Source organism: Pinus tabuliformis, chromosome 2_2 (genome assembly GCF_031772625.1).
Source record: "Pinus tabuliformis cultivar Carrire ecotype Pingquan chromosome 2_2, CPIR1, whole genome shotgun sequence".
NCBI lineage: Eukaryota > Viridiplantae > Streptophyta > Pinopsida > Pinales > Pinaceae > Pinus > Pinus tabuliformis.
Genome location: NC_142300.1, coordinates 617,310,440 through 617,336,818, shown reverse-complemented (window position 1 = coordinate 617,336,818; position 26,379 = coordinate 617,310,440).

Here is a 26,379-nt window from a genome sequence, read left to right as displayed (position 1 = left end):
TACTCCAAGACACTAGCCTGATCTAAATTGGTGTTTCAGAGCCCTAGTAAATAAAAGTTACTAAGTTGATTTTACTTTAAGCGTTAATTTTATGGTTTTTCTTAAAGACAAAAGGTAGCGGAAATGAAACCAATGGTGTGTAGACTCGACTCAAACCACTACAAAGATGCACCTAAGATGATTTACGCTACTTTTCTCTTTCAATGAAATTCCTAACTAAGAGAGTTGAGAAATGCAAATTTTATAGAAAACAACTTTCTTAGTAAAGACAATCAAAAAAACAATTCTCTTTATCTTTTCAAGCATACAAACATGACCACTCCTTACGTGCACGAAAAACTCTTTTTCTTTCAAAATCCCTCAAAGCTACTTGAAACAAAACTTTTCAAAGGAGATGTTTTTGTATTTTCTCTTATTTAATAAAGCATATAAATCTATTTTAATGAAAATCAATCCCAAAAGTTATAAAATCTATGAAAACTTGACTCACAAGCAAGTAAAAAAAGAAATTTACTCTAAGCAAACCTAACGAGGCAAAAGCATACAAAGATGATTCTAGGTTGTTTTACTTGACCAAAATCAATCCAAGGACCAGCTAATGCAGAATGAAAAGACCAGTCAAAACAAAACTCAAATCTTTTTGTTCTTTTTGTAAAATGGAATTCAATACTCAATCAACAAGTACACCGAAATTTGCCAAAGAGACCACTCAAAGGTAAGTTGCTCTCATAGGTAGACTTTATGACAGGTCCGACTTCTAAGAAGGCTGAGAAAACCAGAGAGATCTAAGGCTTGACAACTTCTACCGCCAAAGTCACTACAAGACCTACTAAAAAATCAAACCCTAGGGCTTAAACTGCTATGAAATCCACTAAAACACTCAATGCTATCGAAACAAGTTTAGGTGAAGATCTTTGACAAGAGACTAATGGATCTGGGCAGTAAAACCTAAGAAAAAGAAAAATCTAAGAGGAAAAATGTAAAAAATGGAATTTTCTTAATTTTTAGCAGGGTACGCAGGAAACCTGTTAAGCCAGGTGCGGGCCCGCTCTGTGCACACAGAAACAGTGCGCACAAGTACGCACTGTGCAATACTCAGAGGGTGCGTACTACTGAAAAAGCCAAGAAAAACTAAATTCAATCTAACCCTAAGCTAACCCACCCAAATACAAAGTCACAGAGCCAAAAATCAGAAAATAAATGACTTTTCTCAGATCAAAGTTGCATACAAAGGAAAAAACTTTCACATCAATGGATTCCCCAGCAGAGTCGCCATTTTGTCAGGCGGAAAGAGTCGATAGTGCGGACACAACCAACCTCTCTAGGATCCTAAGACTCTCTAGTGACAAACAAGACAAATAAGAGCAATCCTTCTCTAAACATGCATTTACTATATAAGAAATCAAGTGTTTAGATCCTACCTGTAATCCAATGCTGTTGTAGCAGTCCAGCCTCGCTGATCCGGATGAGCTCCTCCTTCACTTCGAAACCTGCATCCACTAACAATCAAACGATTAAATAGCACTTGATAATCTCATAAAATAAAACATATTTAACACATAGACCAAGGAGTACATGAAACAACTCATAAATAACAAGTTATTGAGAAGAATGGACTCATTTGCATTAATAGGAAACAAAAGGAACAATTACAACCTGAGCCTTGGTGTTGTGCAAGTCCCTCCCAGGGTCCATCAAGAGTTCTCCTTTACTTTGACAAAGCTCACCCACTTCCAAATAGAACAAGCAAAGATGGCAATCTCTCCTCACAAGCTTCTAAATGGGAGTCCTAATTCCAACAGCATCTACCCTTAGAAATGTTTAGCTTCCAACCTCCCCTCCTTCTGGCCCAATGCCTGTATTTATAGTAGTCTAGAGGAAGTTATTCAGGTCCACCATCAATGGGATAATCCCCTCTTTGGATGGGATAGCTCCCTTACTGATGGGATAAGTTCCTCTTTAGTAGGGGTACATGAACCATCTGGAGGCGCTCAATACACGTCGAACAACCTTCTAGAATGCTCTAGAAATGACCACAAGTAACTTTTTAAAGATGAAACTTGCGCATTTTGACCTTTACAGGGGTACGCACCTGCCCCTTTACATACAGAGCGTACAAGTACGCAGCTTTTGTGAACATTAGGTGCGTATCCGTAGGTAAGGTTGAGAGAACCTGCGTACCCAGAGATAAATACATTTACAAAGACTTTCTCTCTTTTTGGAGTCTAACATGGAGAGAAGAGGTATGAGACTTGCCCAGGAGGATAGCATGACTGTTGATAGAGCCATACTAACTGTAAATAGCCATGGTGACATTTTTTAGTGTAACAAGTGGAACTACTCAAAACATGTAATGGGCAAGAGGCTAGCTAATAAAACCACTCATCGCTGTGGTTCCTCAGGAAAGGATAAAAAACCAAGTGAAAACATATGATTAGCCAAAGAGATGGTGGCGATGGAATGAAACAACGAAGGCTCATCTAACAGAATTTAGCGGATAAACGGCAATCATGAGATGGGTTCATTTTTACACAAGCTTGAACGATGGAGAACTCTGCTTGGATTCAGTTTCATGTTTACACAAGCTTGAAATGAAAAACTATGCTTGTTATAAGTTCGCATGCCCCAAGCATAATGACGCAAAATGAGGTACATGCCCCCCAAGTTTCATTGCATTCAACAAAGTGGATGGAATGAAGGTTCACTCTCAAGATATATGAAAGACTCGACTTGTATTTTACGAGATATTAATCAAAAGACTCGATTGGAAAGGGAGTTGTTTCATTTTTTAATGAGGTTGACATAGGAAAAGAACTATCCTCATAAGCCTTATTTCATTGTTTAACGAGGTTGACATCAGAAAAGAACTGTCCTCAGACATCTTGTTTCATTTTTTAACGAGGTCGACACAAGATCAAAACTATCCTCGTGACCCATTGTTTCGTTTTTTAACGAGGTCGACACAAGAGAAAAACTATTCTCGTACACCTAGTTTCATTTTTTTAAGGAGCTTGACACAGGAAAATGAACTATGCTCTGCCCGAACTTCATCATAATGAACAGGAAGTTGGGTCTTCCAAGAGTGCCTCTCTCGATGGAAGGACCACATCTCGGAAGTTAGGACCCAATGCCCCCAAGACACTATGCACGACAGCGACATCACTGGATCCAGGAACGGGATAAGTGGCCACGTAGTTGATCTGTGGTGGGGCAGATGCAACTGGTGGATGAAAGCTAGGAGGGGATGACAACTGCGCAGGAGGCACCCGGGGACGAACGAATGATAATTGATCTATAGTCACTATTCTTCCATCGTGTGGAAAGCAAACCACACGGAAAAGTGAAGAGACTAGGGCCCCCATGGTATAAACATAGTCACGGCCAAGGAGAAGACTGAAATCTAAAGCACCTTGGGTAACCGATACGTCTATATAGACGGTTTTGCCTCCCAAAGTAATAGGGAACTGTGGAAGGATCCCTAATGGTTGACTAGTTCCTCCGTCAAAAGCCGTCAGATTTGGTGCGACTGGCACAAGCTGTGGGGAACCCAAAGCTTGCCAAGTAGTGGCAAGCATAAGACTTACAGATGCTCCCTCATCCAACACAGTGCCAGGTATCACCTTATTATAGGCATGTACTATGACCCAGAAAGGCACATGGGATGGAAGGGGGGAGGTGGTCAAATGGCTCCAGTCGAAGGAAACGACTGAACTACTTGGTGGGGGAATCGTATGATTGCCCCCCTGCTCTAAAGGGACCGAAGCAGGACTCTCAGGAGCAACTGGGATAGGAGAAGCATTTCCCGACGCAGGAGAATCTGAGGATACGAGAAGAACATGGGAATGATGCTCTTCTGAAACAGAGTGGTCGACGGGTGGGGAGCTCGAGTCGACACTCTTTCCAACCAATGGTTGGTCTAGAACAGGCTGGGCACCACCAGGTTTGGGAAGAGGGGCCTAGACAAGAGAAGAATGTGAAACAATCTCTTTGTCAGCAGGGGGACATCCTGCGGCTGTAGAGAGACGTTGATAACCAACGGGAAGCTGGGGTGAGGGAGCTGTAAGACTTTCCAAGACAACAGAGGCTTTATCCATGAGCGAACAAAGGTGAAGGGGATGATTGCCTTCTCAAAGTCTACAGGGGATTCGAATCTTCCGTTTTCCTTTACCATTTCTAGCTGATGGAGTAACATCACCATGAGCTTCAGAGGATGATGAGGGGCAGGCTAGATCGCGAGACCATACTTCTAAGACCCTGGGAATGCCAGGGAAATCGCGAAGAATATGGTCCTCCTTGCACAACTGACAAGGAAACTTGACCTTCTGTGGAGGAGCAGAAGGTGGCCCGACTTCAGGTGTACTCGAGGCAAGAGATGCACTTTTAGCCTCTCCCTTAGGAGCCTTCTTCTTCTTCTTCTTAGCCACCTGGTTACTGGAATCCAGACTTTCACTAGGCGAAGTAGAAGATGAGGACGTAGAAATAGGTGAAGAAGGGGAGAGGTCCACCTTAGAATCAACATGATGTTGTTCAAGTGGAGGGACTAATTGACCAGAAGTTGAGACGGCAGGGACCAAAGAGGTTGAGAACAACCAAACAGGCAACCCAACAGTTAACCCTGGGAGGGACAACGTTGCCATGTAAGGAGCACCAACATTCCCAAAAGGAGAGAAATGACCAGGGTTCCCGTCAGATGGGATCCCTGTGTTGGTGAACCTCGGAAAGGTTTCCATTGAGAACGGAAAAGAAGCCTACTCAAGCTAACGCAAACAAGATCTAACCGGGTAAATGTCAATCGTGGCCGAATAAATTTTAAGACAAAGGAACCGAACTTGACCTTTTCACTTTTTAAGAGTCAAGAAAAGGACGAAAAGATGACTCTAGTCTCCTTCGAATGTTTAATGAGACCGAAGTGACAAAATGCTCAGATGAGCCTTTTCTTTTAGGGAGTCCAAAAAGGATCAAAAGTGACTACTCTGGAGAAACTAAGCAAAGGGTTTACCAAAAAAATCTGTAAAACTGCATATACACCTTGGAAATCATATGAAAACCAAGGACTTTCCATACGGCAGTCAATCTTCCCGAATGCTGTGTTCGGTGCGTTACGGCTTGTAAGGCGGCAGACACAGCTTCCTGTGGATAAATCATGATAACCTAGTGGGGTCTCCCCATATACTCGATGGTACGTGGGAGCACAAATCCGTGTTAGACCACTATTGAGTCACAAAAGGAGTAATCACCCAACCTTAATGTGAAAACAACAGTGACTAGGTTTAACGACGCCGGAACACGTCTCTAGCCTAGACCTCTAGATGTGTGCGTTAAGTTCCAATGCGTTGTTAGATTTATTCAGTTCATTTTACGGTTGATCTTGGATTAGGTTTCAATTTTTAGGCCCTACCGTATGTAATCTCTCACAATTTCCTAAATGCAAGCTATATGCCAAAATACATCATTTCATTCGATGAACGCTAGCTACGAGAGAGTTGAGATCTTTCAATCAAACAAAATGACCATAAAACGATCAACAATAACTCTAATGCAGCTAATGGTAATTAACAAAACTTTTCTTTTAAGTCACTAATCGCTAACAACAACAAAAAGCTCTAATTTCCATTAACTAATGCAACGCAAAAGAGATTGTTCGTTTTCTTTTCAATGGCAAAGTGCATTAAACAAATTTTGAGAGATAATAACAAAGAGTAAAAAGACAACTTTCACTCAATGAAAAACACAATCAAGTCCCTGAACACCAAAGCAATCTTTCAAACCAAGAAAAATCACAAAGACCTCAATGAGCCGTGTGATCCAGGCCCAAAATGAAGCGAAGCGAAATCCAAGCGAAAAAGAGGTAAATCGCTCGAATAACACAATAAAAAGCTTTGACAACCACTGAACAAGTGAAAAAGAGTAACCAAGAAGTCGACTGGACAATCAAAGAACCAAAAACTCCTACGGGAGGTTTGATGCACAAAGCCACTAGATGCCCTAGGGCTGAAATGTGAAATCGATGGAAAGAGGCAAAGACCCGAAGGATGAAGGTCAAAACAAGTCAAACAAAGCTCTGACACACTCTTGTAGTTGAAAAAGATGTGACAAGACAGAAATCCAAGCTCAGAAGGCTTTCAAACAAGCAAACTGGAAAAGTTCACAGGCCTGGCACGACTGTCAGGCTGCAACTCGCGCTTTTAAGGGATTGGCGCGGGTTGTCTTTGTGCAACATGCGCCCACTGGCGCGACTGTCAAGCCAAAAAATGCACTAATCAAGTTTGCTAGCTTAAAAATAAAAACAAGCAGTCCAAGGCTTGGTCAACAGTATCTAGACAGACCAAGCAGCAAGAGACAACTAAAAAATTCAACCCAGAAAGCTATCTAAGCAATCAAAACAAGAGAAAACCAAAGAGGCAAGACAAACTCCAAGTTGTTTCGTTCGCAAACCAAACCGGATATTGACTAAAGAGGCACTGATCTACTTTGCTAATGCAGAGCAATGGCGTTTCGAAGGCTATCTGGCCTTACTTCAGGCTCCGTCTAAAGTTCACAAATCAAACAACAAGCCAACTCTCCAGTGGAGTCGCCAAATTGTTGTAGAGGTAAATCCCCTCTGCGGACAGAGACGATCCCTACTAGCCCAGACCGGGTCTAGCAACAATCAAACAATACTATCACACAAGTTCCTAATTGCAAATTAAAGGTGGATGATGAGAGCCTACTTGGATTCCAATGCTAATATTCGTAGAAGAGACGTCGCTCTCATTCCTTTGCTCCGGCCAGTCACGATCCCCACGATATCCGTGAATGGACACCTGCACATGCAAAGGACAACACAAATACAAGCATAAAATCCAATGGATGCAATTATATATCAGTTAGAAAGGATATAACTCAAACATCATTACAAGAGACAATGAGAGTGGAACCATAATGATAGTCATCTATTATTGATAATCAGCAAAGAAGAATACAACCATAGTTCTGACGTCAAATCCTCCTTTGGCTGGGTGGTCAGCAACACATGTCTTGCAAAGCTTTTTGGGATGGGTAACAAGCCTCTCTCTCCTTGGTTACAAGAATCTCCCCACTTAGATTTGGCCTTATGGGTGCAAAGAAGGCTCTTGCAGCTTCCATCTCTTGGACTCCTGGAATTCTTACTCTCACTAGCACTAGCTTGCCAAAGGCATAGAGACAAGCTTTTATAGATGGAGGGGAAGGAGATAAGATCAACCACAACATCCATGGGATTGGCTTTATCACTAAGAAGCTTCCATGAAAGGTGGCAAACCACTTCCCTTCTATGGAGATTCGAAGCCAAACCATCCTAGCTCAACATAGATTCAGTTGATGAATGGGTTAGAGGGAACCTTCGCAAGTTGGTTTGTTAAAATATTTACCCAACTGGGTTGGCGTGAGTGCGACTCTAAGACAGAGTGCCAACTGGCGCGCCCTCTTTGGTGGATTTCCCCCATTGGCGCGACTGTTACACTTGGACCCGCGCTGATGGAAAAAGAGGTCTTTTTATGGGTATTCTATAGGAGATGTCTTCAGGGCATATGAAGCTCATACTTAGAGGAACACAATGCAAGTGTTTTCAGGTCATGTCACTTCTCACAGGTCCCGGAATGAGTCCTCCAATGTGCAGGAGAGGGGTAGTAGGGATGGTGACAAACGGTGACAAATTACTGTGTAACAATGAGCACTCAGAAGATCTTCGTATCGTGAATCTGCTTCGCGTCCTTGGTAGCCCAGAGCAACGTGTACTTTTTGGCCTCTAGTAAGTCATGATTAATGCTAAGAACTGGTTGTCCTCTAATAGTTCTCCTGCTACCAGCAAAATGGACAAGATCAACCACGCGTAGTGGAAGGTCTTACCCTAATCCTATGCTTCCTTGCAGTTGATCAAGAATTCCTCACAGAGGAACTCATCCCAGTTGAATTGGACCCCCTCTGTGCATTCGTCAACCAACACAACTATCGGCGTTGTTACTTCATCGCCACAGAATTTTCTCATTACCTTCCCGGCCAGGAATTGGGTAGCTACACCCACCCCTTTATCCTTGATACTACTGATGGCATAACCCCTCTTTTTCTTCTCGAACTTATATTTCTTCCTCATGGCTTCCGCGAGAGCCAAATCACCGCTTTTTCCTGCTATCATCGCAGGGTCCTTTCCCTTACAAGGAAGCTGAGAATTTTTTTGTATGAGATCTATCGTGATGGGAATAGGCTCCTCCAGCCATAAGTACCCATCATGCACCAAGCAAAGCAGTTTCCTGATGACGAAAATAGTGATGGGCGTACGGTGAAAGTGTGGTATCCAAAGCAGATGAAGCAATCCAACCTTATCCACACCGCGCAATCATTTTCGCGGCTCCAATGTTATGACTAACCCCTTCGTGCTTTACTTCATAAGGCTCTCCGTTTGCAAGTGTGGAAACTTCTCGCTATGCGTGAGGTCCCAATCTTTGAACTTCATTGTAGGAACGCAACCCAGGTGCGAGCCCTCAAACAAAATTCCATCAGGGAGGAGCGGGGTCTGGAGTGCTCTCTTTTTGGCATCCAGATCCTTTGGTATCTTGGTTTTTCCTTTTCGTAGAGGGGCGTACTCGGGCAATTTCATTGCAGAGCGCATCGGTTGGATATCCTCTTCCATGTCTTCTGCTTCCTCTGCCTCAGCAATGAAAGCTTGTAGGTCGTCCTCCTCATCATCTGACTCAATGGTGATAGCCTTGCCCTTTTCTTCCATTTAGATCTTACCGAATCGTGGATTGCTCGGGGACACGCAGACTGGTCCCGCTGCCTACTTATCTTTTTTCAATATCGACGTTCGAGGTGATTTCGCGATTTCAGGTGCAACCTCAGTACCTTCGGGAACACCATGTACCATGGGGTTCTGCACGGCCTCGTCGATGGTTCCTTCTGCAAATCCCAAACCTCTCCTATTAGTCGCCAACTTGTTTAAACTATCTATGGTCATTCGCGAACTTCGCGGTTCGAATATCGCTCGGCGCTCAACACTCTGTGATCTAATCAACTGCTTAAATCTCAAGTGAATAAGTGTTGTCTCGTGGCTAGCCCCTAGAGTTTTATAGCGCCTTTTGAATTAAAATTCGACTGTTCCCCCAATTCTGAGCCATCAATGCTTTCTTGGTGGCAAATTGTCCCAAATATTGCCCTTAATTCACGTCTTCAATTCTCGCCACCTACTCCATTTGGCCTTAAATCGAGCATCTCGTCATGAACATTGACACCAACTATCACTTCCCAGGTTACCTACACGATAGCACAACCCCCCGTGTGCAAGCACGAACCTTGTGATACGTTGATTCTGTGTGCACCTCCCATATCATGTAGCTCCCAAACAGACTCTTTTATAGTCCCACGCTCTCTTTCAACTACCTGGAGTGTTGAGACTGTGCTTCCTATGGCTAGTCAGGTTGTCGCACCACCTATGTGAGGCTTCAACTTGCCTTCCAGTATAGTCTACGGAAAATCCTCAATTTCCCTTGTGACAGCTGGTGCCGCGTGTTCTATCATATGTAGTGTGCTCCCCTGGTTATTGCATTTGGTGAGTTGCAGTTGTAGCCATGGTAGTAGTCATAAATTCTCAGCGACAATCTTCTAATTTAGTGGTATGATCATCCGCACCTTGCCTTGTCATCCTTGGTTTAACGACAAGTCATGCTTACTTGATCTCGATTTCCAGCCTCTTGACCTTTGCGTCCATCAAAATTCTTTTCTTCCTTAGTCGTACTCAGTCTTTTTTTAGTTCGCGAAGTCTAAGGTTCCCTCACCGAATGGCTTCTTGAATCCTTATGTGTGTGACCTCTCATAGCTATGTGTTTTCTTCGTCCTGGTCTTTGTGCACTGTCACCTGTGTGGGAGATATTATGTGCGGATTCCTCTTTTCATTCTCTTCAGAAATTATGGCCTCTACTCTGTTTTGTACCTTTGGAATCGTTTCCATGGTTAGGGTTTTGCACATGGTCCTATAGGTCCATCGAACTGCTAGTACGCGTAGGTCCCAATAAGTGTGTCTCACTTGGTGAACCCTGTTTAGTATTTCGCACGCCATATTGAATGTTTCTCCATGGATAATTGGTAGCATGCGTCGCCCTTCTTGCTACTACGATTTGTTCCAATTCTCTATTTTGAGAGTGGTGTGCGCTTGTGTGAGTTGTACAACATATGTCTGTACCCATCAGGAAAGGTGGGTGTGCAAGTTGTTCTGCCCTTGTTGACTAGATCTCATTCTGAGCTAGGGTTTTCAAAAGCATAGGTACATCATCCTTCTACATATGCTCCAGTCCTCAAAAATTCCTTGATGCGTAACCCACCATCGTGTGGGTGTTGCGCGCAATGCCCACTTCAGAGCATCGAACTATTGTTGTTATGGTACTGTGCTTTCAATTTTTTTTAGGAATTCATCCACTGTTGTCAATCCATCATATGTCAATAGATCCCTTGCCTCTATTGTCACGTAGCATAGGGATCTAGCCATCATGTTGCAATTAAGCATTGTTACTTCGTGCAGCCGATTCTGCCATCACTCTATCTCTTCGTCTGAATCTGAAGTGCAAGAGCTTTCATGCTCCCATGAAATCCTTCCATCTACAGTTGGATTCACCCAATACTCTTCTCACGCGGTTATCTTGTAAATACAAAAGAGATCATCATCACTATCGTCATCGCCCACCAGTTCAGTGTATCGCGCTCCTTCGATTGGATCTAGTGGTACTACTACGCATAGTGACTTTTTCTCAAAGATCATTTTGCACTTCTTTAGATTTATGACTCTGTTTATATCAGTGGCTTATTCTATTCCTAGTAATGCGGGATAGAGATTACTATCATCGACAATCTCTATCACTTCAAAATCCACCTGCGTGCTCACACCCAGGGAAAATTTTAAGAACCCCCCTTAAATTTATAAATATAATAAATGGGCGAATCTCCATGGTATATAGGAAAAATGGAAGGCGATTTTATCAATAATATAATATGTATATATAATTTTTTGGCGAATCTCTCACCAGGCATGGCGAATATTTTACTCAATTATAAAATCTTGTAAGATCTTGGCGAGTCTTTCACTAAATAATAAAACTTTGTAAAGTCCTAGTGAATCTTAGCATAGGCTACATGCTGGTTTAATTCCCCCATTTAAATAGGCTACATTCCAGGTGAATACCATGGGTCAATACCATGTGCTATTTTGGTGAATACCATGGGTCAATACCATGTGCCATTTTTATTTTTATTAATTCTAATATTAGGGTTAATAATGGTTTTTTGCATGGTATTAATAACAATGTAGTCCATGGTATTTGTCCCATAGTATTTTGGCCATAGGTTTCACCTAAATATAACCCATTTTTTGAGTGTTCGTAAATAAGGTGACTTATGGAGTAAATATAAAAAAATGTTTTATTTGTTTACCATACCTCTCGTTTATTTATATTTTTTATTAATTTACCATACCTCTTTTACAAATATGGTATTTGGCCCATAGGATTCACTTAAATAAAACCTCTTTCTTGAGCCTTCATAAATAGGACGAGGGTTATGGACTAAATATAAAAAGAGGTTTTATTTATTTACGATACATATAGTTTATTTATATTTTTATTTATTTACCATACCTTTTGAGTAAGTACAAAAGACGTTTTATTTATTTACCATACCTCCACTTTACTTATATTTTTATTTGTTTACACCCTTACATGTATATAAGGTGACTTATGGAGTAAATATAAAAAATGTTTTATTTATTTACCATACCTCTCATTTATTTATATTTTTATTAATTTACCATACCTCTTTTATAAATATGGTATTTGGCCCATAGGATTCACTTAAATAAAACCTATTCTTGAAAATGGGCGAATGGATTCACTTAAATAAAACCTATTCTTGAAAATGGGCCAATGGAAGGTTGTAAGTCCTAATTTCAAGGGCTAAATTTACCTTTTTTACCCTCTCCCTTAAAATAAGGTGGGCTATTTGAGGTGATTTGTAAAAATGTACTATGATACAAAATATTCGCCCACTAAAAATTTAAAACCCCTTAATTTCGCCAAAGGGTGAACATTCGCCCCTAAAATTATCCTTGCTCACACCTTCAATATCTACTGTTACCCCTTGCAATCTTCCCATGGGTAAGATCTTCTGTTGGTTCACCATTCGTAACTAAATAGGAGGCCATTGTAGCATGAGTCTGCCCATGCGTTCCCATGTTTGTTGTTATAGATATGATCTGAAAATATATGATAATAGAAATAAACCCAAGAAATAATAAGATCTGAATATAGACAGAAATGCTTCTTTATTAATAAAACCCTTAAGGTAGGGCAACACCATACATTCACTCCTTAAGGAAGGAGAACACTTCACAAGCCATATGCTTGTTCATACAATAATCCTTGACATTTCTCAATGGGGAGTCTCTAGCCTCTATATAGGCCTCATATATACAATACCATGGGTCATTACCATGGTTCCCTCAATACGATCTATCTAATACCATGGGCTTATTACATTATTGCTAACTACTTGTGGTCCCTTACATGATATGAGTTAACGACCTTATTTATTACTATGGCCCATCCCATTATTACATTATTCCCTTGGGTACCTCCCTCTGTACCCCATATTATCCCCCTTGGGTATACTACATTCCACCCCCCTTAACATGTTTCATCCGCGAATCATACGAAGAACACAAATAATAAGATCTACTCAAAAGAGTAGTCCATTGGTACCATGCACTTGCATCTAGCCATCTAAGAGAAAGGTGAACCCTCGGTCCAGCTAGTGCCTTGCTCGCTTGAGATGGAAGTTGACCCTGATAGCTCTTCTGTGTTAATGTGTAGTAGGTGGACCATTGCTTCTCTCTATCTGTCATGCGGGGGTTGTTGTCCTTGTGGCTAATTCGTTTCCATCTTGTTGGTTGTTTTGTTGTGGGGTGATGTGGGTGGTGATATGCTGAAGTGTTAACCAATGGTGTATCTTTCTTTGATTTACCACCTAATGGAGCCTGATTAGGATCTGGTACATGTTGTGGTGCCTAATGTTGTTTCTTATCTTCCAATATTACTTCAACCACTGAGTCCTCATCTGATGTATCAGAACCTGTAATATTTTCTGCTTCAGCCTCCTTGGATTCTCCCTTTTTTTTTGGTACCTGGTTTGATGTTTGTGTTTGGTTGTCGACCATCAAGGGCTCATCATCTGATGTGTCAGTGTCATTAGAGCTTTGTGCATCTGCCTCCATAGTCTCTGCTTGGGTCTTAATAGAAATATCCTACAATGTTATTTTCTTCTTTTTATACTAGAGCTTCAGGAATTTCTTCTACACATTAATATTGATAGTAACCACAGATTCCATCCAAGGGTATCCAAAAACAACATCCATGTTACCCATATCTGAAGTATAAAAATCGGAATGCAAAACATACTTATCCATAGAAATCTTCAAATCTTTATAAACTTGCACCTGCTCATTATTAACCTGTGTGTGCTCCATTTGTTTTGCTGGAACTTGCAATTTTATTGTCAAATTGACATTTATAAGATTTTGCTTGCAACCAGTATTTATAGACACAATGATTTTCTCCTTCTGAATACATCCATGAACGTCCAATAAGGAGATACCAGGAGAAAATAACCCTTTCAGTTTCTTGGTTTCCTTATTTCCTATAACAATAAAACCTTTGCTAGGTTGTGTATCTGTCTGTCTGAGCTTAGTAAGAGGACCCAAAAAATTAGATTTAGGGTCAAAGTAGTCACCAATGGATTTTGCAAACATCTGCCAAGTAATTATCCTTGGATAGCATTTCTGATGACACTGCCACCATTGCCATCTTTCTTGGTCCAAGTAAATGGCTGCCACACGTAGTTTAGTTTCATCATCTATGATGTGATTCAAAGTGAAATATTGTTCCATTTGTGCTAGACATATGGCTAGTTCAGAGCCATCAAATTTGTGCATCTTCATCAAATTCTAATCTAGGCACTAAAATTTCAGATTCGTGCTTCAGCTATCCCGCCATCACAAAAAATTCTGAAAAAGAGTTATTTTTAAATCCGTGATATCTCCCTCATCTGGACTCCGATTCGACTGATTTTTTTTTTTTTTTTAATTGGGTAATTTTTGCAAAGAACCTATATCTGCAATTAGTTTCTACAAATGTTGCCCCAAAACATATAGATCTGATCTGCAAACTCGCCGCCCTGAAAAATGTCTACAACACAACTGATTTTTAAATCAACGATATATCCCTCATCCGGACTCCAATTAGGATGATTTTTTTTTTCAAATTGGGTATTTTTTCACAAAAACCTAGATATGCAATTAGATTTTGCATATTTTTCACTAGAATGTATAAATATGATCGCAAACTCACCTCCCCTAAAAATGTTCGCAACACAACTGATTTTTAAATCAACGATATCTCCCTCATCCGGACTTCGATTCGCCCGATTTTTTTTTTCAAATTGGGTATTTTTTGCAAGGAAATCAAATATGCAATTAAATTCTACAAAATTTTTCACTAAAACATACAGATCTGATCTGCAAACTCACCGCCCCAAAAAGTTCCTGCAAAAAAAAAAAATCTCCACTTTGCCCAAGAAAGTGCTTTGATACCACTTGTGATAGATCTGATCTGAAAATATATGATAATAGAAATAAACCCAAGAAATAACAAGATCTGAATATAGATAGAAATGCTTCTTTATTAATCAAACCCTTAAGGTAGGGCAACACCATACATTCACTCATTAAGGAAGGAGAACACTCCACAAACCATATGCCTGTTTATACAATAATCCTCGACATCTCTCAATGGGGAGTCTCTAGCCTTTATATAGGCCTCATACATACAATACCATGGGTCATTACCATGGTTCCCTCAATACCATCTATCTAATACCATAGGCTTACTACATTATTGCTAACTACTTGTGGTCCCTTACATGATACGGGTCAACCACCTTATTTATTACTATGGCCCATACCATTATTACATTATTCCCTTGGGTACCTCCCTATGAATCCCATATTATCCCCCCTAGGTATACTACATTTGTTTTTCCAGTGTATTCGTGTCCAATCCGAGATCCAAGATTACCTTATCCATTTCATACTCGTCGATTTGCGCAGTCAACCTCATTTCCCTTCCTATATGCAATGCATGCTTTCCAAGTTTTCAGATCACATGCGGTTCTCCTAACCCCACGCACCTAGTGATAAGTTGTTGTAGTCCTTTTATTGCCTTGCTGTCGCACAGCAGTTTCATGCATGTCTCCAGAAAGGTAGTGAGCATTGAAGGATCCACCTTGGTTCTAGTTGATCATTACTACCTGAAGTGGAGGCCTCCGTGAAGCTCTTCTTAGCTTCCATGAATGTCTCCTTCAGGCATTCTAAATCAAATTCAAGTTTCTTTGTAGGAGCCTTGCAGACCCATGCATTTTCTTTTGACTGCTTACCCTTACCTTCACTAGTGGTCATACCGCTTCCAAGCATCATGTTTACATTTGGGACTTCTTCACGCGACTCAAACCTCATCATCTACAAACTCTGAGTCAGAGGGGGCTAAAGTACCCCTTTTTCACGTAGTCTCTCTATCAATGTAGGGTAGTCTTCTACCTCATGATCAAACTGAGTACAGTACAAACATGATGTCCTTGTCGGGTTTGTACAATCGCATACATAGTGTCCTGGCCCTCCGCAATTGTAACAAATTAATTGTCCACGACCCCTTCCTGGTCCCATTCCACCTCGACCTCAAACGTCCCCTAAAATCCAGTGCGCGCCATTCCTCCATTTGGGTTGAGGGCTCATGTTTTGGTCTATACCCTGTAGGTAGGAGTCTGATCCATCATTAGTTCGTATCTTCTGCAGGTGCATTCATCATGGCCTACCGACCTCCAGAAATTACAAAACAATTGTTGAGACGTCTACGTATACTTCTGCAATAGATGACAATTATCCGTAATGTGTTTTCCTCCTATCTAATAGATCGCACACCACAATGCAGGCACTACGCTTGGTCCTGTCTGTGCCTCAGGACTTAACGGCATCAACCCTCCTCCTACAAAGTAATTCACGAACACTCGACAGTGGTCCTTGTCATGCCCCTGGCCTTTGCATTTTATGCACAATACCTCTTCATGCACCTCTGGTCGAGGTGTCCTGTCTTGTTTCAAACTCTACATCTCCAGACACAAATTTTGCAGTTGTGCGTGGATTTGTTGGACTCCAAAACTAGGGTCTTGTATAGGGGTCTCATGCAATCTCATCGCCATCTCCAAAGCTTTGACCTGGGTGGAAAGTTTTTATTGTGACAATGTTGTCCGTAAGTGCAGTGTTAGTGATGCTACAAACCATGTGCTGTGTTTTCCATCCATCAACATCATGTTGGCTTTGTGAATGATACCCTTCAGTCTTTGGTCCAAATCCTAGGGGGTCTCGCTCGGGAGCATCGTGATCTCCTTAACTCGATGATTTATTATCTTTCCGACTTTGGCCTACTAAATTCCCTGTTCAACGCAGTTTAGATTTCTGCGATTCCTACATTCGGATGGTCATTAGAATGCTTGATGTACAATGTTAATGCGTGATCCTTCAACGCGCTTACCAGTGTAGCCTTTTTCATATTGTCATCCACGACTCCTTGTGCTTCCCATACCACTCTTACTACGAACCAGAATTGGTTCGAATCTTCATTCCCTACTCCTCTGAATACTGGTAGTTTAATCACACTCGCCATACTGAAATATGGTGGTGGCGGAGGTGGGGTGGGTGGAGATGGAGGTGAGGAGGGTGAGATGGGTGGTGGTGGAGGTGGAGGTGGTAAGCGAAAAAATCACTACCATATCAGACTGACCGTGCTTCTTGGAGATACTTTCGCGAGCTCCTCCTTGCTTTCCCACGAGGGGGAAATTAAGGGACTGGTTTTAATTCTTCACTACTTCCACTTTTATAGATCTTCCCACTTCACGTAGTCCCAAACATTAATTTATTCGCATGACTCGTTTTTCACACAATAGCATCTTAATCCAAGTGTTCAAAGATTTAATATACTTACCTCATGGTCCCTTAAGGAAACATCACTCTACCTCACTATAGTTGATGGTCATATCTACTGCGAACTCAGTGATAAATCCTCCTATAATTCGGTCAAGCCAATGGTCCACAACTCACGTGATCTTTTCTCCTGACGCTTTTAGTCGGCGCACTAATTCCGGAGTCCACAAGATTGGTTTTTCGAGCCTACACCTTCCCTGATGTCTGCTAGGCTTTGCAATCCACTCATATAGCTCAAAAGGAAAGGATGCAAAGAAAATTACATGGATTTCTGTATACAAGTAGCTCTCTAACCACTGTTCCTTAGATACTCATGGATTTCTATTTTCCTACACCACGAACTCGTGTATCTTCTTGTCCAACCACTCTTCAATTTCTTTCTTTGTTGGATTCTAGTGGCACGACATCAAACATCCCTTATGCAGATCCCAATCTTGGCAATGAAACCATTTGTTGGTTTGTATGGGCCTGACCCAGGTTTAGAGGTGATTTAGCCAAACAAATCCCGGTACTACTGGCACTTTCAGAAATATTCTGTGGAGCGCGGACTGAGATCTCACCCGAAGTAGTATGGGAGGGTGCTAGAACTAGGTTTTCGCACCCTGGGGATGTCTGATGAGCTTCTGGCAGTCCGTAGCTTGAGCCTACGTGCACGTCGTTATGCGCATCTATTAATCCCTCGCAACCTATGATGCTACCTTCGCACAGCCCTACTCGGGCACGATCTATATTATAGCCAAGTTCCTTACTATTTAACCTATTATTACCTGATTACTTAACTTATCTGTGTAATACTAGTGATAATTAACAGTATATCCAGCAATCATATAAGTGCATGCGATAAACAAAATAGTATAAACGTAAAGAATGTAATACATAAGTAGATGCACAGAAATTGGAATCAACTTCTCTTCATTATTCTTCGTTCAAGGTTACAGAATTGAAACTTCCCTGCACACTCAATTACAGGGGTCCACACACTTAGCTACAGAATCTACTAGGCCTCTGCACACTCAGCTACAAAGCCTCTTCCTACTACTATGACCCAATACCCTTAGACTCTTACTCTATTCCCGAACCATTTGTATTAATCTATCTCTCGTCTTATACTTCCCTATGACTCAACTTATACTTCGCGCTCCGCACTCGTAATTCGTGAAGTTTTATAATACATTTGACCAAAACTTGGGCTTTGAGCCGCAAAACATGTTGTGGGAGGATTCCATGCCCAACAGGAACTACATCCATTTTTCTTTGAGGAATAGTGCATAAGAATTGGATGGGAATCTACACTGTAGCACCTCCATGGAGAGGCTTGCCATTTTGGCCAATTAGGTTTCCTTTTCTTGCAATTTCTTTCTCAACCATCTATTTTTTTCCTGCAATTGTTCTCTCATTATGGATTTATTTTCCCTTAACTCACTTAAATATTTGCCCATTTTGAGGAACTTCTCTTCCATGTGGCCCACATCTTCCACCTTCTTAGATTTAGCAATTTACATCCATCTGTGGGTCCTTCCTCTTTCTTCTCCAAGTTCAAAGAAAAGTGGGACTATAAATTTTTGTGGGATCACTCTGCCTCATTCAATGAACTTACAATAGGAGCTCAAACTAAGCTATGGAATAGGCTCCTATAGCTCTAGGAAATCATTTTCAAATGTTCTTGGGGAAGTTGCCCCCTCTTGTAGCTATTGTGTTTCCTTTTTCCCTTCCTATTTCTCCTCCTGCTCTTCCTATAGCATGCTCTATTTTTCCTGTAGCTTCCCTTTTCCTTTTTATTGGAGTGTTGTAGGTACGTTGGGTTTTTTAGAGGAGATTGATCTAGTGGTAGGTCTCCTTACATATGCTATGGGAGTCTTTGATATGACTGCAAGAGAGGCGACCTCCTCAAATTTCCTTTCAGTGGGTCCTAGCTCCTCTTTTTTACTTGGGGATTCCTCAATTGCAATAGGGGCCTTAGTGGGAGTTTGAGGCCTCCCCTATTTAATTCTGGTGCTTTTGATGGTTTTGAAGTAGAGGGGATTTTTCCTTTGCCTTTTGTTTTTAGGTTTGATTGGTGTGCTCAAGGTAAATAAGGTGGCATCTACCTCTTTTTCAGAGGGCCCTAGAGACAAACCTGTTTTCTCTGAGGATACCTCTTCTTCTCTAGATGCATTGGTTTTCTCAGGGCTTGGCACTTCCTGCTTCTCCTCCTCTTCTTCTTCATCTTTCTCTTTCTCTACTTCTTCTTCTTTCTCTAGTTCTTCCTTTTTTTTTCTCTACCTCTACCTCTTCTTCCTCTTCATTCCCATCTCTTCCTCCAACACTAGAGGCTAGGGTCTCACATAGTGTGAGGGTTTGAGTGTCATTGAAGGCTTCTCTATCCATATCCATGGATTTGGACCAGAGGAAAGGGATCCTTGTTTTATTCAAAGCATATTCCACTATCAGTTTGATGAGGCCACGGTGGCCTAGGTGTTGGTGCTTTCCCCCTCTCACCTTTTGTTTCATGTCCTCGATGGACTGTAGGAGGAACTAAGGTACACTGAGTTGTTGGGATAGGGGTAATTATGATTAAAACCTTAGTTCATGGAGCAATCTGAAATGGTATCCATATACTACACTCAGTCTTGAGGATATGAACTTGAGGATATGGTAGGCTACCTCATCCTAGGGATAGGTTAGGCTTTCCCTCCTGACTCCATTTTTATCTTCAATAGGTTTCTCATCAACAGTGAAGAATTTATTTTTGGCAATGGCATTGTTTCTCTTGTCTTCTCTCCTCCATTGGATCCCTAGGGGAAGGGTTTTCACCCTGCTAATTAGCTCAGGATTGATGGAAATGGCTAATCCCCTTACGACAACGGTGGCACTGAATCTTGTCTGAAATTTAGGGCCATGGAAAATTCATAGGTAATTTCATCATCATATCCTTTCAGTAGCTCAAAGAAACCTAACCACTAATGCCTTCTAAAAATTTCTAATACATGAGGGTCAAGGTGAATTCTATTAGTGTTAGTAGGCTCCCTTCTATTGAACCCCCCTCCCATATTTTTCTTTGTTTTCAATTATGTGTAGGAGGGTTGCTTCTATAATAGATAAATTGTGTAATTCAATGGGAATACAGGATTGGAATCTCTAGTTGATGACCATTATGTATATTCCCTCTAATCTATTGCCAAAAAAATTCTTTTAATTCACAATATGACATATATTACTTGTAGAATTCAGGGTGCACCAACATGTAAATTATGGACTGATGAATGAGAGGGGCTGCTTACTTTTTAGGACATGGTCTAGGATGAGGATAATTGGAGACCAAATTGACCCTTGGCAGCGTTCGTCCACCCTTTGAGGCTTCTTGTAGCAATTTTCCGGGCTTCATGTAGCTTCTTGTAGCTTCCTATAGCTTCCTCCTGTAAAAATGATAGAGTAAGGTTCGACTCTCTCGATGGCTCCCCAAGCTCTTCCTTACCTTAAATGTTTTTGAAATGAGTATATATGCAAGAGAATTCGAGCCTCAGTACGTTATATCCTATTTTGGGCCAGGGCTCAGAGTGCTATGATGACTTGGCAGTGGTATGAGTTTTCCAAATTTGGACCTTTGCCCACTTGAAGCGATCATTCCCTCATCCCTCGTAATCAAATCCCACTCGTTGTTATCTAATATTGACTGATGTGACACTCCCATGTTGCATGATGACTCATAAATCACTTTTTGTTCACTGACCAAGGGTGGCCAAGTTAACTAGCCACCTCCAACTTATAAAAAATACCTTACCTTGACATTCATACATTTTCATTATTTTACACATAAGGAGGAGATGAGAGGTTTCCATGCCTATGCGTATCTCATGTTCAATCGATGCATGCTGGAGTGTTAGACCATTGTACTGTTACCAAGGGAGTTGTCTTGCTATGTTTTTCTTCTTCTGCATATATTTTCTTTGCTCTTATGTGTTTGGCTGTTGTTTTTATTATGAGTGCAGGTCCTTTGTTGATATCCCAGATGTTGTTGTTGTTGTTGTAGATTCCTTCTTGGAGTGGAAGAGTGCCTCATGAGATGGTATCATCCCCTCAACTTGATGGGAAGGAAAAAACTAGGCTTCTATCTTCTCTGTAATATGTAATGTGATTTTAGTGAAGAATTCCATGCATAATCTTGGTTGGTGCAATTAACTACAGGGACCAAGGGAAGAGTTCATCATTGGGTAAGAGCTTGTGCCTTTGAGATAAATGATATTCCTACATCAGCACATCAAAATATGCTTCCTTTGGGATCATATAGTATATTTTTGGGTATGGATTGGTTGTTTACTTATAGGACCAAGGTAGTTTGTTATGAGAAGGCTATTGAGTGAGAGGATGATGATGAAGAAAGGAGAATTTTGTAGGGAAAGAAGAAGCCTACATCATTGAGGATGGTTACAACTATGCAGGAAAAGCGCAGTTGCATGAAAGGGTGTGTATTGTTTGTAGTGCATAATTCCAGTCATAAAGGGAAGGATGTTGAGGATGATGAAGTATTGAAGAGGTATCTATTTTTCAATAGTTTCAAGATGTGTTTCCTGTAGATATTTCAGAGTTACCACCTTATACGGAAGTGGATTTCTCTATTGATTTTGTACCTAAAGTAACACTAGCATGAACAACATCTTACAGGATGAGCACTCTAGAGTTGGTAGAATTGAACTTGTATTTGAAGGAAATGCTTGATAAAGGATACATAAGGCCATGTGCATTGCCTTGGGATACACCAATATTGTTTGTAAAGAAAAAGGATGGGACTCTCATATTGTGCATTAATTACAGGCAGTTGAACAAAGTTACGATCAAGAATAAGTATGCATTGCCATGAATTGATCACTTGTTTGATCAAATAAAGGGTGAAACAATGTTTTTAATTATTGATTTGAGATTGAGATATCATCAAGTGCGCATCAAAGAAGTAAAGATCTACAAGACTGCATTCTTCATGACGTATGGGCATTATGAGTTTGTGGTGGTTCTTTTTGGTCTGACTAATGCAGTAGCTGCCTTCATGTGTTTGTTGAACAATTTGTTGTGTCCTTATTTGGATAGTTTGTGATAGTGTTCATTGATGATATATTGATATACTCCATTAATGAAGAAGAGCATTCATAGAACCTGTAAGCAGTGTTGAGATTGTTAAGAGAGAATTAGTTGTATACCAAACTCAACAAATGCAATTTCTTTCAGTATTAGATTCATTACTTAGGATATGTTGTTTCCAGGGAGGGAATATCATTAGACCCATAAAATATTAAATCTATCATGGAGTGACCTACTCTTAAGAATGTGGATGAGGTGAGATTATTTATGGGACTAGCAGGTTATTACAGGAGGTTCATCAAGAACCTCTCAAGGATTTCCTATCCTATCAAATCATTGTAGAGAAAAGGAAATAAGTTTGAATGGATAGAGGAGTGTACTGCTAGTTTTGAGCAATTGAAGCATTTGCTTACAAATACTCTGGTTTTAAAGATTGCACAACTTGACAAGGGGTTTTTAGTTTGTACAGATTCTTGCAAGAAAGGACTTGGTGGAGTTCTAATGGAGGAGGGTGTTATAGACAATTTCGTGCCTTACAGCAACAAGCATGAATTGTCAATAATCCAAGGGATCCAAAGTTCCCTAAACATGATGTTCCTACCCCTAGAGGAACAAGGTCAGCAAACCAACAGCTCTCAGATCAGTTCTCCACCTGAAAACACTCAAAAACAAGCAATCCTAAAATCAAAGCAGGTGCTCCACTAGGTTTCTGCGCTGAAACTCAGTTGCTCCATGGTGTACCTGCGTTGCAAAGCAAGTGGGACAAAGGCCACCTGCGCTGAGTGAGAAGGGACAAGTGGCACAGTGAGTCATTTCTTTGGAATCTTCCAAAAATGACACTTGGATCAGGTATTTCGCCTTGTGATGAGTCAGAGGCTCTGTTTCTCCAAGTGGAAGCAAAGTTCTCCAATTGGACTCAAGAACTGAAGATCAACTAAAGATTAACTGAAGAGAGAGAGGACACAAGGCAGCTACACATCAGTTGCAAGCTGACTCATCCTTTCTCAATTCATCTATATATTGAGCTCTCTCCTATGAGCTCAGGAGGCTGGAATTTTGTGCAAAGTAATGATATGTTGTTGGTTTCACTATTGAGTTATTGGGTGATTGTTTGAGAGAGGTGAAGAGGAGCAATTCTTTCTGCTGGGAGGTGTTGCTGGGTTGGAGCCTTCAATGGTTGTAATACTCTCAGAACCTTTACTTATTCATTAATAAAAGCTATTGAGGTTCTTCTATGTGCTCTTGTTTCAATAATATATTGTGATGATTGCATGTTTGGTTTACACTAATCCATGAACCAGTTATGATTGCATGTCTCTTGTAGTTTCCTTCTTTGTTATTTTGCAGGATCTCATTGTAGCTGGGCAAGCAAAAGGACAAGGAGCTAGGAGCAAGCGGCCAAAGAGAAGAGTTTGGATTCGACATTAAGCGCAAGGCAACGGTTAGTGCATTTCTCCATTCTCTTTTGCTTTCATAAAGAAGTAAACCTTAAGTAGTTTGTTTTACAGTTGTTGCTAAGGAACTATCACCCTTAGAGTGGGATAGGGTCATCCGAGTCGGATACTTTTCCCTACAACAGAGGGACAGGTGGTGTGATATGAGTTAACGAATTTAAATGAGCATGACAAGAACTATGCAACTCATGATCTTGAGTTGGCAACTATAATTCATGCCTTGAAGATGTGGAGGCATTGTCTTCTTAGCAGGAGGTTTATTGTTAAGAGTGATCATAGTGGGTTGAGGTACTTGTTTGACCAACCTAATCTGAATGCAAGGAAAGCTATATGGTTGGCTATCCTCAATGAGTTTGACTTTGAGATTAGGTACATTAAAGGCAAGGTGAACAGGGTTGTAGATGCTCTCAATAGGAGAGTGCAGGTGAATCATATTTAAGTTATGAGCTCTTATGGGATAGACTTGCAAGAGTCGATATTTTAGGCAAGGTAGCAGGATGAAAGTTACCAACAGCTAAAGAAAAGGTTGTAGAAGCAAGGTGAAGGTGATAGAGATGAGGAGTATCACCTCACAACATATGGCTTCGTCAGATTCATGAACAAGATTTATGTATTGGACAAAAGTGATATGAAGAAGCTCATCTTAAGCAAGTTTCATGTCAAGCCATATTCATGTCACATAGGATATCAGAAGACTCTAACAATTGTTAAGAAGTTCTATTACTGGCCGAACTTGAAGAACCAAGTGGCTGAGTTTTTCGCTAGATTTTTTTATTGTCAGCAGTTGAAATTTGAGTGTAAGCACCCATACAATCTATTGTAACCTATTCCAAATCCATAATGTAAATGGGAGTTCATTTCCATGGACATCATTACAAGTTTTCCAAGGAAATCGAGATAATATGATTCCATCATGGTTGTGGTTGAGATGTTGAGAAAGGTAGCTCACTTCATTGCAGTGAAGACTACGAATTTAGCTAGTGAGGAAGCTTAGATCTTCAACAAAGAGATAATGAGGTTGCATAGTGTTCCCAAGAAGATCATACCGTACAGAGATGCTAAGTTCACTTCCAATATTTGGAAGGAGTTGTTTCTAGGCTTGGGGACTAAGTTGGATTTTAGTACAACTTATCACCTACAAACAGATGGACAGATAGAGAGGGTCAACAAGATTTTGGAGGATAATATGAGGATTTAATTCATGCACTAGTAGAGGAAGTGGGAGGAGTATCTTCCACTGGTAGATTTTGCATACAATAATGGGTATTATGAGTCATTCATGATGAGTCCATTTGAGGCTCTTTATGGTCGAAGTAGTAATACTCTCATAAGCTTGAATGATCCAGTGAATAGGGTGTTGATTGGACAAGATATGTTGGCTGAGATGGAGTAGGAGATGCAGGTTATAAAAATGAATTTGAAGGCAGCACAAGACAGTCAAAAGAGTTGTGCATATCATCGCAAAGCATTCAAGGAGTTTGAGGTTGGGGAACATGTGTACTTGCATCAATCCCAAGAGGAGCTACTTTAGGATTGGATCATGTGCCACGCTGGCACCTTGGTATTGTGGCATTTTGAGATACTTAAGAGGATTGGACCAATGGTATACAAAATTGTACTGTCGCCAACAGTGAAAGTCTATGATTTTTTCCATGTTTCATTACTTAAGAGATATGTGCAGAATGTTGATCATGTGATTGATTTGTCTATATTGTAGGTGAAACTAGAAGGGAGAGTTCCAATCAGAGCCACAATGCATTCTATAGTGGAAAAATCTCATGCTACAAAACTGGGTAACTGTGCAGGTTAAAGTGCAATGGAAGCACTTTTGACTTAATGAAGCTACATGGGAGATGGTTGATCAGATGTGAGCGAGTATCCTTTATTATTTTCTAGTCCAAGAAAATATGTTTTTGGTATATATGTATATGGTTGTCATTGTAGATATCACAATGAGCTATGTTATAAAGCTCCAATAAGCAGTATGGTTTTTTTGTTTTCATTGTAAATTTTGCATCGAGCTATGTTATAAAGCTACATAGGCAGTATGTTTTGTTTTCAATGGTTTGTTGGTCATAGATCTCATAGAACATTGATCAAGGTGTTCCCCCAAGGGGGAGGGCTTTGTAACAACCTCGGCTTAATGTTTCATGTAATAGAGGAAAAAATAATAAGACCAAGGTCATGAGACATGTATTTGAAGTTGAATGTTGGGTAAACACTATAGTGGGCATCGTTTGTAGTTTATTATGGCTAAGGAAATTGGCAAAGACATTGGAAAAGGCAAAGAGGCATTAATTGACATTTAATTATGAAAATAAAGGAAAATAGGTGAAAAGGGAGATGAAGAGGGAAAATGAAGAAAATTGAAGAAACAAAGAGGCCTGAGTGATAAAAAGGGCATCAAAGAAAAAATTCACAACTTCTGTTAGTTCAATTTTGGCTCTCTACTTTCATTCTCTCTCTCTCTCTCATACACTTAGAGTATTCTTGGAGCACTATAGAATTCACTTGGATTGGGAGAAAGCATGAGAAAAGGAAAGCAAAGGACAAGTAGAGGAAAATCAATGAAAAGTAAAGGAAGGTTGGATCAACAGTTTCAGCAAGAGGATTTTGTAGGTAACATGTGGCATGTATGATTTCCTAGCTGAGGTTGCGGGTGGAGATGCTTTTCTCTGGGAAGCCCTCGACAGGTGGGTGGAGACAAGAAAATTCATCAAGGTATGGTGAAGGAACTATGAGGCATCCAAGCTTGGTTTGGTTTTGTGATCCTGAGACCAGTTTAGGTGA